The sequence below is a fragment of the Lygodium microphyllum genome, chromosome 19 (assembly GCF_053477565.2).
Source record: "Lygodium microphyllum isolate KBCC chromosome 19, Lygodium_microphyllum_v1.1.10, whole genome shotgun sequence".
Lineage (NCBI taxonomy): Eukaryota > Viridiplantae > Streptophyta > Polypodiopsida > Schizaeales > Lygodiaceae > Lygodium > Lygodium microphyllum.
In genome coordinates, this window is record NC_141153.1 from 57,517,885 (window position 1) to 57,531,426 (window position 13,542).

Genomic DNA, 13,542 nt, shown 5'->3' on the forward strand with positions numbered 1-13,542 from the left:
AAGGAACAAAAGATAAAATCTAAAACGAATGTTCAATTGTGAATCTTGTTCAAGCAATCAAGGAAGATGGACATAAATAAAATGAGTCATCTCCATAAGTGTCTGATTTTTCCTTTCAACAATACCATTTTGCCAAGGTGTCACTCCATGAGTCATCTCCATAAGTGAATAAGCTGCATTTTTTGGACAACACGCATTGCACCATCATTCTTGAGTCATATCTCATCCCAAATGACCTCATCAACATTGAGCAACTACTCACACAAATCTTGTATGTGTGAGGTGATTTATCATACTATCATCCTCATCCATGTGCACATTAGCCAGCTCTCTGTAGGATATCTTGGCTTCATTGTGTGATGCAAACATGCACTCAAAGGATATCCCAAGCAGCCTTTGAGGTCCTACAAGACTGAATGTGCAAAATAATGGGAATGTAAATTCTATTGAACACTTACATTAACCAACAACCCGACCTTTTTTCCAACAAGTTTAGAAGTATTGGTCTTTACTTAGTCCTAGGGTTTCCCAATCCCTTGAGTTCTTCACTTGCCTTTGAGGTCTAGAGATATTTTTATGTAGCTTAAGTCCGAATAGGATTGATAAACATAGTAGTCATCAGATGGATCTCAAGGAAACTTAGTTTTTAATCCTTATGATCATTGTTTGTACAAGCTAAGCTCAACATCAAGATTCCCAATCTATCAAACATGAGCTATCAATTCATATTGTTAGCAAGAGCTTGGGCAAAGCCTTAGAGCTTCAAAAATGAATTTCCTTAGGCTAAATCACTTATCATGCCATCTGTCAAGCGTGCAAGCTACAACATACCATCGGTGTGGTGGAAACACACCTACTATTGTGAGGACGGGAAGACAGCAATGCTTGAAGCCTTATATGTTGTTTATGAGTTTATAGTATGGCATCTTAATGCGATTAACTTGTCCTAATACATGCATTTGAGAACTCAATTCGTTGAATAATCGAGACAAAGTTTATCTTTTTGGATGAGTTATTCTCATGTGGTATAGTTCAAGTCTAATGCATCTCATGTGCGAATCAAAGCAAGCATCTATCAATTTGGAAATACATTACTTACAACTGGTACTGGAATTGGATTGGTAGTGATGCCCTCACTCGAGGCTTTCATTGTGGGATTGCCATATGCGCGTGACATTTTCTGCTTGGGGGCCATTCTCGACCTTCCTTGCTTTTAGGTGCAACTCGCACAAGACTTCAACACATTTTACTTGATTAGTAGGGTCAATTATGGAGCGTGCAGGGTGGAGCACAATCTTGCGAGGAAGGGGAATAGATAAGTGCGTGTGGCCACCCTCTTAGGAGGGGAAAGGGAGGAGACCCTTTAAAATATTCTTTCTCTCTCTCTCTCTCCCTCTCTCTCTCTTTCCCTCTCTCTCTCTCTCTCTCTCTCTCTCTCTCTCTCTCTCTCTCTCTCTCTCTCTCTCTCTCTCTCTCTCTCTCTTTGTGTGTAGCAGGGGGGAGAGGTGGTATCTCTCCTCCTTTCTTTACAATGGGAGGGGGGAGTGGAATGGTGGTGGTGATTTCCCCCACCCACCATGGACTACATAGCAACAATGCTGCGAAATCTGGAGGTGGTAGGCCCGTGGCCTTCCTCCTCAAAATTATCATCATCATCTTCTTCGTCCTTGACATCATCTCCCGCTTCTTCTCCATCCTTGTAGTCATCATCATCTCCTCCATGTCGTTTGCTTCCTCCCCCTTCCACATCATCTTGTCCCTTTCCCCGTCATCACCCTGTCTTCCTCCTCCATGTCGGCATCTCCCTCCTTCCCCCCACCAGCAGCAGGGGGGAGGAATAAAAAATTTTCATTTTTACTTTATTTACAAGGGGGGGATGTTCCTATGCGAGGGGATATTACACTTGGGTAGCATATAGAACCAATCTAAGAATGCTTGAGGCTATGCTTTTAATTTCCCTATCCTATCCATGGAATTCTTGTGCCTTATTGATGCTATACATTGATTCATTATTGTCATTTTATGCCTAAAGCTGACCCTACTTGTTTGGTTGATCATTGGTGTGTGACAATAGAAAAATAGGCAATATGATACGTGGAAATTTTATATAATGAAATTGCTCACTACTAAAGGGTAAATCCTTATCTTTTCTCATTCAATTTTAGCCCATTTTTCTATTCCAACTTGCATTTCATTAAAAGGATCAAAGACTTATTTTTGTCCATGCACATCGTGATTTTTTTATTAGATTAGCATGTAATTGCTATGTCAAGATACTCATGAGGAAAAAATGGATGCTAAGTGAGATGTGAGACAAAATAGAGGTGAGACTCTCTCCCATCAATGATTTTGAAGGGGTGCACAACCCAGCCTACAAAGGAAATATTCACATTGCTCAAGTCTTGGAGCCCATGTAGATGCATGTCTTGCCGTTTTATCCCTCACATAGGTTCATCACTATGGAGGAGTGAGGACAATACCATTGCAATGGATTGGGTCTTATTTTGCATCTCTATAGTAATCTCAACTTGCCCTTAGCATTATCATGGATCTTATAGGTTGAATTTAGCCTAGTAGGGACAAAATATGGGATTTAGACAATTTTTAGTGGCATTATGGATTAGCACAAATACTTGCATGTACTTTTATCACTTTTAAGAACTTACCATAGGTGATTCTAGTACCCTATAGGTGCATTGTAGTATTCCATAGGGTTTGGCAAAGGAAAAAGCACTTATAGGTGAATTCACTAGTGTGAATAGGGTCTAAATAAGTGCCTGAAGAGTTCTAGACAAGGTACTAAAATTGGTTCCATAATAGGGAAATGGGATTCTAACTAAGAACAATAATCATATATGGATAGAGGACATTGCTACTCAAGTTTCAAGCTCGAAATCACTCAGTTTGAACATGTAATATTCCCTCCATAACACTTCATATAACAAATTTGGGCTTGGAATGTTTTAAAAATTACTTGTTGAGTTATCACATAAGTGACCGCATGTAATATCAAATCTTGCATTAAATCAATTCTGCAATCCGACACGAGAACACGCCTCACTAAACCCAGTCAACAAAAAAGCAAATACACCTCGTAAATAATATTTCGACGGCTTGATCATAATATTTCTAGCATTATATTTGATTTAGCACTCCCGATTCCATTTAATGCATCAAAGATTGCATTGATTTTGCAACAGCAAGATAAATCACAAAAACCTTAATCGGTAGACAAAGAATGCGCAAGAACGAGCATGATATTGAATAAGTTAAGTATCAAAGAGTATGGCATGACTTTATAAACTAGATAAGTCATGAGGTAACTTGACCAAAAACTACCAGATGAAGTCTTTTTAAAGAATAAAATATGTTTTTCAAAAAATAGGCAAAAAATCATGCCGTTTTTTACACCTGAAGGGAGAGAAAGCATTTTAAAATCATCCCCATGCCACCATCCAATAGGTAGGCAATCAAAAAGTATTTTTTATCAAGCTTACTTAGCTCTTGACAAGTAGCCAAACGAATGAGTGACTGCATGCTTCCCCCTCATGGCGATAAATACAACCCCTCTCCTTCACAAAGAAAGCAAGAAGGAAGACCTCCTGATGATGGAAAATTTTCTCTACATCTCTTTTCCAATCTAGCTTGAGCCGTGAAGAAGAAAAATACCCCTATTCTACCTCATTTCCATTTTCTCTACCCCCTGTTACGCATTTCTTCCATACAGCTATATAAATGTTGGAAATTTTTTTCTAAACAACCAGCAACTCTCCCTGAGCTACCACATTAATTTCGTCTGACATCCATGGCTCCACAAGGTCGCAAAAATTCAAAAAGCCCATTTGAAGCAAAAGAAGTAAGAAATGCGGTTGATGGAGAAAATGATACAGTAGAAATTGGCGAAACCCCCGTTACTACAAACTTGATAGAGGTAACATCTCATCGGTTTGGAAAAAAATATTTTTTTATAAGCTTATCGGTATATTTGTCTTTAAATGATTATAAACGCATTTTTAAAAAAATGCATATGAACTGTCGCTTAGGAAAATGGCCTAATTAATATAATAATACACTATTCAGTGAAAAGACTCTTTTACTTGAAAAAGGATTATATGCCTATCATGAAGAAAATATCATAATTATGGTTTATTTCGTAATATTTATTGTTATTTCGTTAATGATACGTGTGATTATAATAACTAAAAAAAGGTAGACATTGTTAGGGAAGGGAATATTTTATAATTTTTTCCTCGAAGTGACTATCTCTATTTCATTTTGCTAATGATAAATAGACACATATGACTCTTATAATAATTTATAGAAAATAATTTAGATAATATCATGAAATAATCAATACATTAAATCAACAAAAAATTGTATAGGAAAATATATACTAGACGCACATAAATTAGGTGCGTAGTAATATTATTCGATGTCTGAAAGATGAAAGAAAATTTACACTTATGATTTTTACATTGCTTAGAATAAGTTTTTAAAAAAACAATTAGCATTGCACTTATGACATAGCTAAATGAAAATTGATCTTCCTAGATAATGTTTAAAGTTCGACAAATGGTTGGACATCTTCAATTAAACCATAAAATATAAGAAAAATAAAATTAAAATTATTTTCTTGCTAAAAACACACAATGTTAATATTAATGGTTATATTAGCGAGAGCGTCAATATCATGAGTCAATCCACATATGAATCAACGAGAAAACCTTACCTAAAATATCGAGGATGTTGAAGCAAAAACAACTATAAAATACTCAACAACCCTGAAACTATTGATGTCAGGAAATTAAATAAATATCAAAAGTCTGTAAGACTTATTGGACATTGATAATAATTTGTTGATACAAATTCTAATGTCTAAACAAACTTGGAAAAGCATTTGAAATCCTGCTAAGTGGGGTTAGGGCAGGGCAGCGCATGAATTGCTTGCCATAGGTATAAATGCCCATATTATCTTTTAGGAAAAAAATACCATTTTTTCATAAGGATAAAATAGACTTCAAATTCACGAAATAACTTGTGGATCCGGAAAAAAGAGTTGCAAGTAGGAAGTGAAACCCAAAGAATAAGGTGGGACTTTAAAAGAGAAACCTAGAATTAGGTGGGGCTCCTTCCTATGCTAAAAACACTTGCTTCCATTTCTTTTTTTCATTTGTGCATGTATTGATGGTTGCACAAGAATTATTAATTGTGCTTGTAGCAGTTAGATCTGATTGTAAATATATAATCAGAATAATAAGAGGAAAGATCGCGCTATGCCTCCCCCATGGCTAAACGCAGAACCCTACTTCATGGGGAATTTTTTTGTACCACCACGAGAAGCTTTGGACCGGCCCCGATGGCAAGAGGTTGCTTAGTGAGGAATCCATTAGGCAGGAGGAGGCGGGAGTGCCATGGGGGCTTTGTCCATAAATCTCTCGATTGCTCTTAGGAACTGCCTGACCCTCACACAAATCAGAATGGGATCCTAGAGTCCCCGATACTAGTGAAGGGATGGAAATCTTGGAGGGTTTGCTTTCTTCTGAAATAGACAGAAGGGATTTTCCGATGAATGGAGGTTTTATCTTCTACATAGGCAGAAGGGGAAAAGTATTGTAAATAACTTTTGCAAAATAATAAATAAATATGTTTTTCCAAAAGATTTTTTTTCTCTATCTTTGTGTTGTGTCGTAAAATTACACAAAGGAACCTATAATAATGGGTTAATTAATGAAGCTACTTTTATATGTCATAACTTAATGTGATAGGTAATTAGAAAACTAAAGAAAACTGTTTGTGGGAAATGGGTGGGTGAGATCCTTGATGGATCCGTCCTACAGATGGGTGGTCCTGGTAAGTTGAGAGCTTCTTTCAAGAGATTGAATGAAACGTTAATTAGGAGAAATTAGGTAGAGCCGAGCATTGACTTACCTAGGTTCGGATCTTAAAACCTTGATCAATAATTATCTTAGGGGAAAGGTGCAGCGGCGGTGCCAAAACTCCGTTAAGGTTCCTTGAATCCTAACTAGTTGCTGGAAAAAAGCGTTGCACTCCATGAACCAAGGGTAACTACGATCGCTCCAATCAGACAAGAAGCCCTTGTGGAACACCTCCAATGGAGCTAGCTGATACATCAAGACCTCAGTTGTCAAATTAGGACCCCAAGCTTGCAGGTTGATCCTCGTGGGGACGGCCGGTACCTTCCGTTACGGGGTGGACTCTAGGAAACCTAGATGATAGACCCTGTGCATCCTCGCGAGAGCCGGGCAAAGCCATCTAGGATAGTTTCCCGATGGACCACTAAAACGTGTTACTAGTGAACTATTAGGTAGGTACGTGACACGTGGTATCAGAGCCTAATTGAAATTAAAAATATCTATGGTTTTTAAGAGTAACTATTCTATGTAATAATCAGTGTGTTGATTGTTAAGGGATAAACTTTGGCAAAATAATGAAGCTTGGAACCAGTTCCTTGTTTTTCGAGCAATGTGCACATCTACGTTGAACTCCATGGATGATGAGTGGAGAAGAGAAATGATGAGGATACTCGATCGCCTATATGATCCATCCCCCGTGAACATGCAGACTAATCTAAAACGCCTTGAATGGATGGAAAATTTAAAAGTAGTGTAAGCATTTATCTTTTGTCTATCTAGAAGGAATCCACTTTGATTACCATTGGTCGACAGATATGTCTAGACTGTTATGTCTATGACAATGTATTGAAGGTAATCCCAGCCGACAGGATTATAATCCAAGGACGTCACAAGTATTGAGATTACCGTATCCATGGTTTTCCAGATCTGCCATTTCCACAATATAGGTTTCTGAACATAGACAGCAATCGGCCTACTTTCTTCTACATGAATGTAACTAATATCCATCCCTGAAAAAGAAAGATATAATGATATCCTATTTTGGAAATTGTACATAGCATCTAGCCTATCCTATCGATGCTGATGTATATCTACTTGTAAGCATCTGCCATTTGTAAATATTCCTTACTTGTAAAAATCATAACATATGGCTACTAATTATAAAAGATTATAAACCAAGGACGTGGCAAGTATTGAGATTACCGTATCCATGGTTTTTCAGATTTGCCATTTCCAAAGTATACGTTTCTGGACATAGACAACAATTGGCCCACTTTCTTCTACATGAATGTAACTAATATCCATCCCTAAAAAAGAAAGATATAATGATATCATGTTTTGGAAATTGTACATAGCATCCAGCATATCCTATCGATGCTGATGTATCTCTACTTGTAAACATCTTCCATTTGTAAATATTCCTTACTTGTAAAAAAATCGTAGTGTATAGCTACTGATAATAAAATATAACACTTGCTAGATTTTGTAAAAATATTGTGCTCTTTGGCCCAACATTGTTTTGCAAAACTAGTAAGATATGTTAATGTGAAAATGAGGCTGAAAAGTTTAAGCGCTAAATTGATTCGTGAAACTTATGATAACCCAGGGTAATATAGCTATCACTAGTTTGATTGAAATTTAAGAGAAGAAGTATCTCCTTAAGTAGGTTAACCCACAGGAATTTGATGCAAGGGCAAAGACGTTGAAGCCAAGGCAGATATTTGGATTGAGAACATGGAAGACTACTTTACAGTCATGGGAACTACCCCTGCTAATCAGGCTATGATTGCCAAGTTTAAATTGACCGGTGAGGCATGTCTGTAGTGGAAACAGTGGTGTAAAGCCCAAGGACTTGCTAAGATAGCTATTACCTAGGAAAAGCTGAAAGGAGTTGTGTGTGGTCAATATTTGCCACTAGCTTATCGCACACTAAAAATGAATGAGTTCTTTAACTTAAGACAGTTGGGAATGAGCATGGAGGCATATTACTCAAAGTTTATGTCACTGCTTAAATATGTCCCTTCCATGACTATTGCTCAATAGGTGTCTAAGTTTTGTCACGGATTGAATGCTCCTCTAAACACACGCCTTGAATCTATGCGTCCAACTCATCTACAAGATGCTTTGATTCGCACAGCACCTCTTATTCAGGAGATTCAATCAAAGCCAAGGAATAATAAGCTCTAGAATCAAAACAAAGGGACTTCACGGGGCTATGTTAAGCGAGCACAAGGTCAACATCCACTTGGTCAAGGAAAGAGGGCCAAAACAAATGCAGTCGAGAACTTCATACCTACATGAAGTAATTCAAGAGTACCTAGGTGTTTCCACTGTACTGAGCCAGGTCATTTTAAAAGACACTGCCCAAAGCTTAGCCAAATTCATCACCAAGGATAGTACAGAGGTCACAACCAAGCTTTAATTGCAAAACAAAAAGCATCTGCTATAATTCTAAAAGATCTTGAAGAAGAGGGAAACCGAACTATGGAAGTCGATATGGAGAGGGCATTAGTTCACGCCACCCTCCATAAGAAAGGCCCAAATCACCAATTTTCAGTGATTCAAATACTAGCAGAATATGAGGATAAGTCCTTTAAAATTCTGATTGATTGTGGAAGCACACACTCTTTCATGTCACCAAAGTGTGCCAAGAAATTAGGTATAGACACAATACCTACATCTAGGTTACTTGTGGAACTTGCTAAATGGAAAAGAAATCATGTCTACTTAGCAAACTTGCAAAGTGACATTTAGCCTAGGAAGTAATCTCTCTGAAATGGGATTTAGGATCATGAATTTAGGGGCCTATGAATGTCTATTGGGTATGGAGTGGTTAATCCCCAATGACACACATATTCAATGCAGAAAAGGCCAGGTGACTTTTCAAAACAAAGAGGGAAACAGTGATGACCCAAGGTGAGGCAGGAAAACCCAAGGTTCAACTAGCCAAATCATCTCGCATAATAAAAGGGTTAAGAAAAGGATTACCAGTGTATCTCATAAAATTAAATAAGGTTGAGTAGAATAAACAAGACAAGGGAGAGCCATATTGGCTGAAGGAATATGATGACATCTTCCTAGAAGAGCTGATTGAATTAGCACCTCGAAGAGAAGTAGATCACGAGATCAGACTTGAACCAAGAGCCGCTCCAATTGCTAAGAGTCCATATAAAATGTCTATCCCTAAAGCAATTGAGCTGAAAGAGCAATTCAAGCAGTTACTAGATCAAGGATACATTAGACCCAGTAATTCGCCATGGGGAGCCCCAGTACCTGGTTTAGACCTCGGTAATCAATGCAAAGGTGGAGGGTTCCGTCCTTTTTCTTTTGAAATAGTTATTGTGTGGACACCCATTGAGCAAACCAGCTTTGAGCAGTTCAAGAAAAGTTTGGTAACCGCACCCATCTTAAAGCTACATGACCTAAGTCAAGGGTTTGAAGTCGTAACAGATGCAAATTCTCTTGCACTAGGTTGTGTGCTTATGCAGCAAGGTCATCCAATAGCTTATTCCTCAAGGAAACTGAAAATCCATGAGAGGAATTACGCCACCCATGATCTCAAGCTGTTAGTTGTGATCCATGCTCTCAAATTGTGGCGACACTATCTGCTTGGAAGTAAGTTTACTTTGGTCACTGACCACAAAAGTCTCAAATGGATCTTTATTCAACCAGACCTTAACATGAGGTAGCGTCAATGGATTGAAGTCTTGCAAGAATTTGATTTTGAGTCAAGTTTAGACCTGGGAAAGAGAATGTGATTGCTGATGCATTAAGTCGTAAAGCTTTTTTGAATGCACTTATCATGGAAGATCCATCTAAAGGAGAGACTTTAGCTACCATGATATCAATGCCTAGAAATCCAGTCATTGAGCTAGCCACAAAAGAAGCAGACAAGGATCCTAAGTATCAGTTAATGATTAGAGAAATCCTAGTTAAGGACATTGATCCTAAGCTCAGAGTCAAATACCAAATTTTCACTCTGGATGATAGACTTGTCTATTCTAGGACAAGGCTCTGCATTCCCCTCAGTCAAGTGCTGAAAAAGAAGATATTATGGGAAGCCCATGACTCCCCATTCTCAGGACATCCTAGCTATGCAAAAACTCTTAATGCAGTTAGGAAAAGTTACTACTTGAAAAGACTGAGGCATGATGTACTCAGATATGTTACTGAATGCCTAAGTTGCCAGCGGGTGAAAGCTGAGTGTGTCAAAATGCCAGGTAAGCTCCAGCCACTTGACATTCCATAGATAAAATGGGATTTCATCATTATGGATTTCGTAGTTGGCTTACCTTTTGTTTAAGGAGGGTATAATTCAATCATGGTGATTGTGGATATGCTGACAAAGGTCACTCATCTTATCCCAATCAAGACCAACTACAAAGCTTCAGATATTACATGATTGTTTGTGAAAGAAATCTTTAGGCTTCATGGATTGCCTAATTGAATCGTTAGTGACCGCGACTCTCTGTTTACCTCACATTTCTGGAAAAGACTATTTGAAGCAATTGGAACCGACTTTGAGCATAGCTTACCATCCCCAAACTGATGGTCAAACAGAGCGAGTTAATCAGGTCATTGAAGATATACTGAGAGCATATTGTTCCAAAGAACCGACAAAGTGGATATAGTATTTGCCCTTAGTAGAATTTTCCTACAATGCATCATATCACCAGAGTATTCAAATGAGTCCAATTCAAGCATTGGACAAGATTGTTTGATGCCATTGAATTTCTCTAATCCAACCCTAAAGGTTGAGGCTTCTAAGAAAATGCTAGAAGACATGCATGATCAAGTCAAAGCTATCAGACAAGACATCCAAGCTGCCAAAGATCACCAGAAAGGTTGCACTGATCTAGGACGGCAAGAGCGCATCTTCCAAGAGGGAGACATGGTTTTCATCCGTGTACACCCAAACAAGAGTTCTCTGTCATTGGGAAAGTTCAAAAAGTTGAGTCCAAGGTATTGTGGACAATACAAGGTTCTCAAATGCCTAGGAGCTAATGCCTACAAACTGCAACTTCATGATCATGTGAAAGTCCACAATGTATTTCACGTTAGTCTTCTGAAAGCTTATGTGGCAAACCAAGATCATATTCTTGATGACCAGCAAATTGTAATGCCTAGTCAAGCAGCCCTTGAACTCCAACCTGATAAGATCTTAGATGTAAAAGAGAAACCTCTTAGAAACAGAACCATTAGAGAGTATCTTATCTAGTGGAAAAACTATCTTGAGGAGGATGCTACTTCGATAGAAGAGACAACTCTAGAAAAACAGTTTCCCTAGTTCTTTTCGAGATGAGGACATCTCGATTCCTCTAAGGAGGAGAGGATGTAATATTCCCACCATAACACTTCATATATAAAAAATTCGGGCTTCAAATGTTTTAAAAATTACTCATTGAGTTATCACATAAGTGACCGCATGTAATATAAAATCTTGCATTAAATCAATTCTACAATCCGATATGAGAAGATGCCTCAATAAACCCAGCCAAAAAAAAAGTAAATATGCCTTGTAAATAATATTATGACAGCTTGATCATAATATTTCCTGCATTATATTTGATTTAGCATTCCCGATTTCATTTAATGCATCAAAGATAGCATTGATTTTGCAACGGCAAGACAAATCGCAAAGCATTAATCGGTAGACAAAGAATGTGCAAGAACGAGCATGATATTGAGTAAGTTAAGTATCAAAGAGTATGACATGCCTTTATCAACTAGATAAGTCATGAGGTAACTTGGCCAAAAACTACCAAATGGTCGTTTTAAAGAAAAAAAGATGTTTTTCAAAAAATAAAACAACAAACATGACATTTCTGACGCCTAGAGGGAGAGAAAGCATTTTAAAATCATCCCCATGCCACCATCCAACAGGTAGGCAATCAAAAAGCATTTTTTATAAAGCTTACTAAGCTCTTGACAATTAGCCAAAAGAATGAGTAACTGCATGCTTCCCCCTCATGGCTATAAATACAACCCCTCTCCTTCACAAAGAAAGCAAGAAGGAAGACCTCCTGATGATGGAAAAAATTATCTACATCTCTTTTCCATTCTAGCTTGAGCCTTGAAGAAGGAAGATACCCCTCTTCTATCTCATTTCCATTTTCTCTATCCCCTGTTATGCCTTTCTTCCATACAGTCATATCCCTAAGCAAAACACTGGCAAAATTTTTCTAGACGACCAGCAACTCTCCCTGAGCTACCATGTTAATTTCTCATGGCATCCATGACTCCACGAGGTTGCAAAAATTCAAGAAGCGCATTTGAAGCAAAAGAAGCAAGAAACGCGGTCGATGGAGAAAATGACGCGGTAGAATTTGGCGAAACCCCCATTACTACAAACCTGATAGAGGTAACATCTCATTGGTTTGGAAAAAAATAATGTTTTATAAGCTTATCGCTATATTTGGTTGTAAATGATTATAAACGCATTTTAAAGAAAATGCATATGAACTATCGCTTAGGGAAATGGTCTAATTAATATAATAATAAATTATTCAGTGAAAAGACTCTTTTACTTGAAAAAGGATTATATGCCTATCATGAAGAAAATATCGTAATTATGTTTTATTTCGTAATATTTATTGTTATTTCGTTAATGATGCGTGTGATTATAATAACTAAAAAAAGGTAGATGATGTTAGGGAAGGGAATATTTTATCATTTTTCCCTGAAAGTGACTATCTCTATTTTATTTTGCTAACGATAAAAAGATGCATATGAGTCTTATAATAATTTATAGAAAATCATTTAGATAATATCATGAAATAATCAATGCATTAAATCAACACAAATTTGTATAGGAAAATATATACTAGACGCGCATAAATTAGGTGCATAGTAATATAATTCGATGTCTGAAAGATGAAAGAAAATTTACATTTATGATTTTTACATTGCTTAGAATAAAGTTTTCAGAAAAACAATTAGCATTGCATTTATGACATAGCTAAATGAAGATTGATCTTTCTAGATAATGTTTAAAGTTTGACAAATGGTCAGACATTGTCGATTAAACCATAGAATACGAGCAAAATAAAATAAAAATTATTTTCTTGTTGAAAATACACACAATGTTAATATTAATTGTTATATTAGTGAGAGCGTCAATATCATGAGTCGAGCCACATATGAATCAACGAGAAAACCTTACCTAAAATATCGAGGATGTTGAAGCAAAAACAACTATGAAATACTCGACAACCCTGAAACTATCAGTATCAGGAAATTAAATAAATATCCAAAGTCTGTAAGACTTATTGGACATTGATAAGAATTTGTTGATACAAAAAGCATTTGAAATCCTGCTAAGTGGGGTTAGGGCAGGGTAGCGCATGAATTGCCTGCCATAGGTATAAATGCCCATATTATCTTTTAGGGTGAAAATACTAAGTTTTCATAAGGACAAAATAGACTTCAGATTCACAAAATAACTTGTAGATCCGGAAAAAAGAGTTGCAAGTAGGAAGCGAAACCATAAGAATAAGGTGGGACCTTAAAAGAGAAACCCTAGAATTAGATGGGGCTACTTCCTATGCTAAAAACACTTGCTATTGTTTCTTTTTTTTATTTGTGCATGTTTTGATGGTTGCACAAGAATGATTAATTGTGCTTGTAGCAGTTAGATCTGATTGTAAATATATAATCAGAATAATAAGAG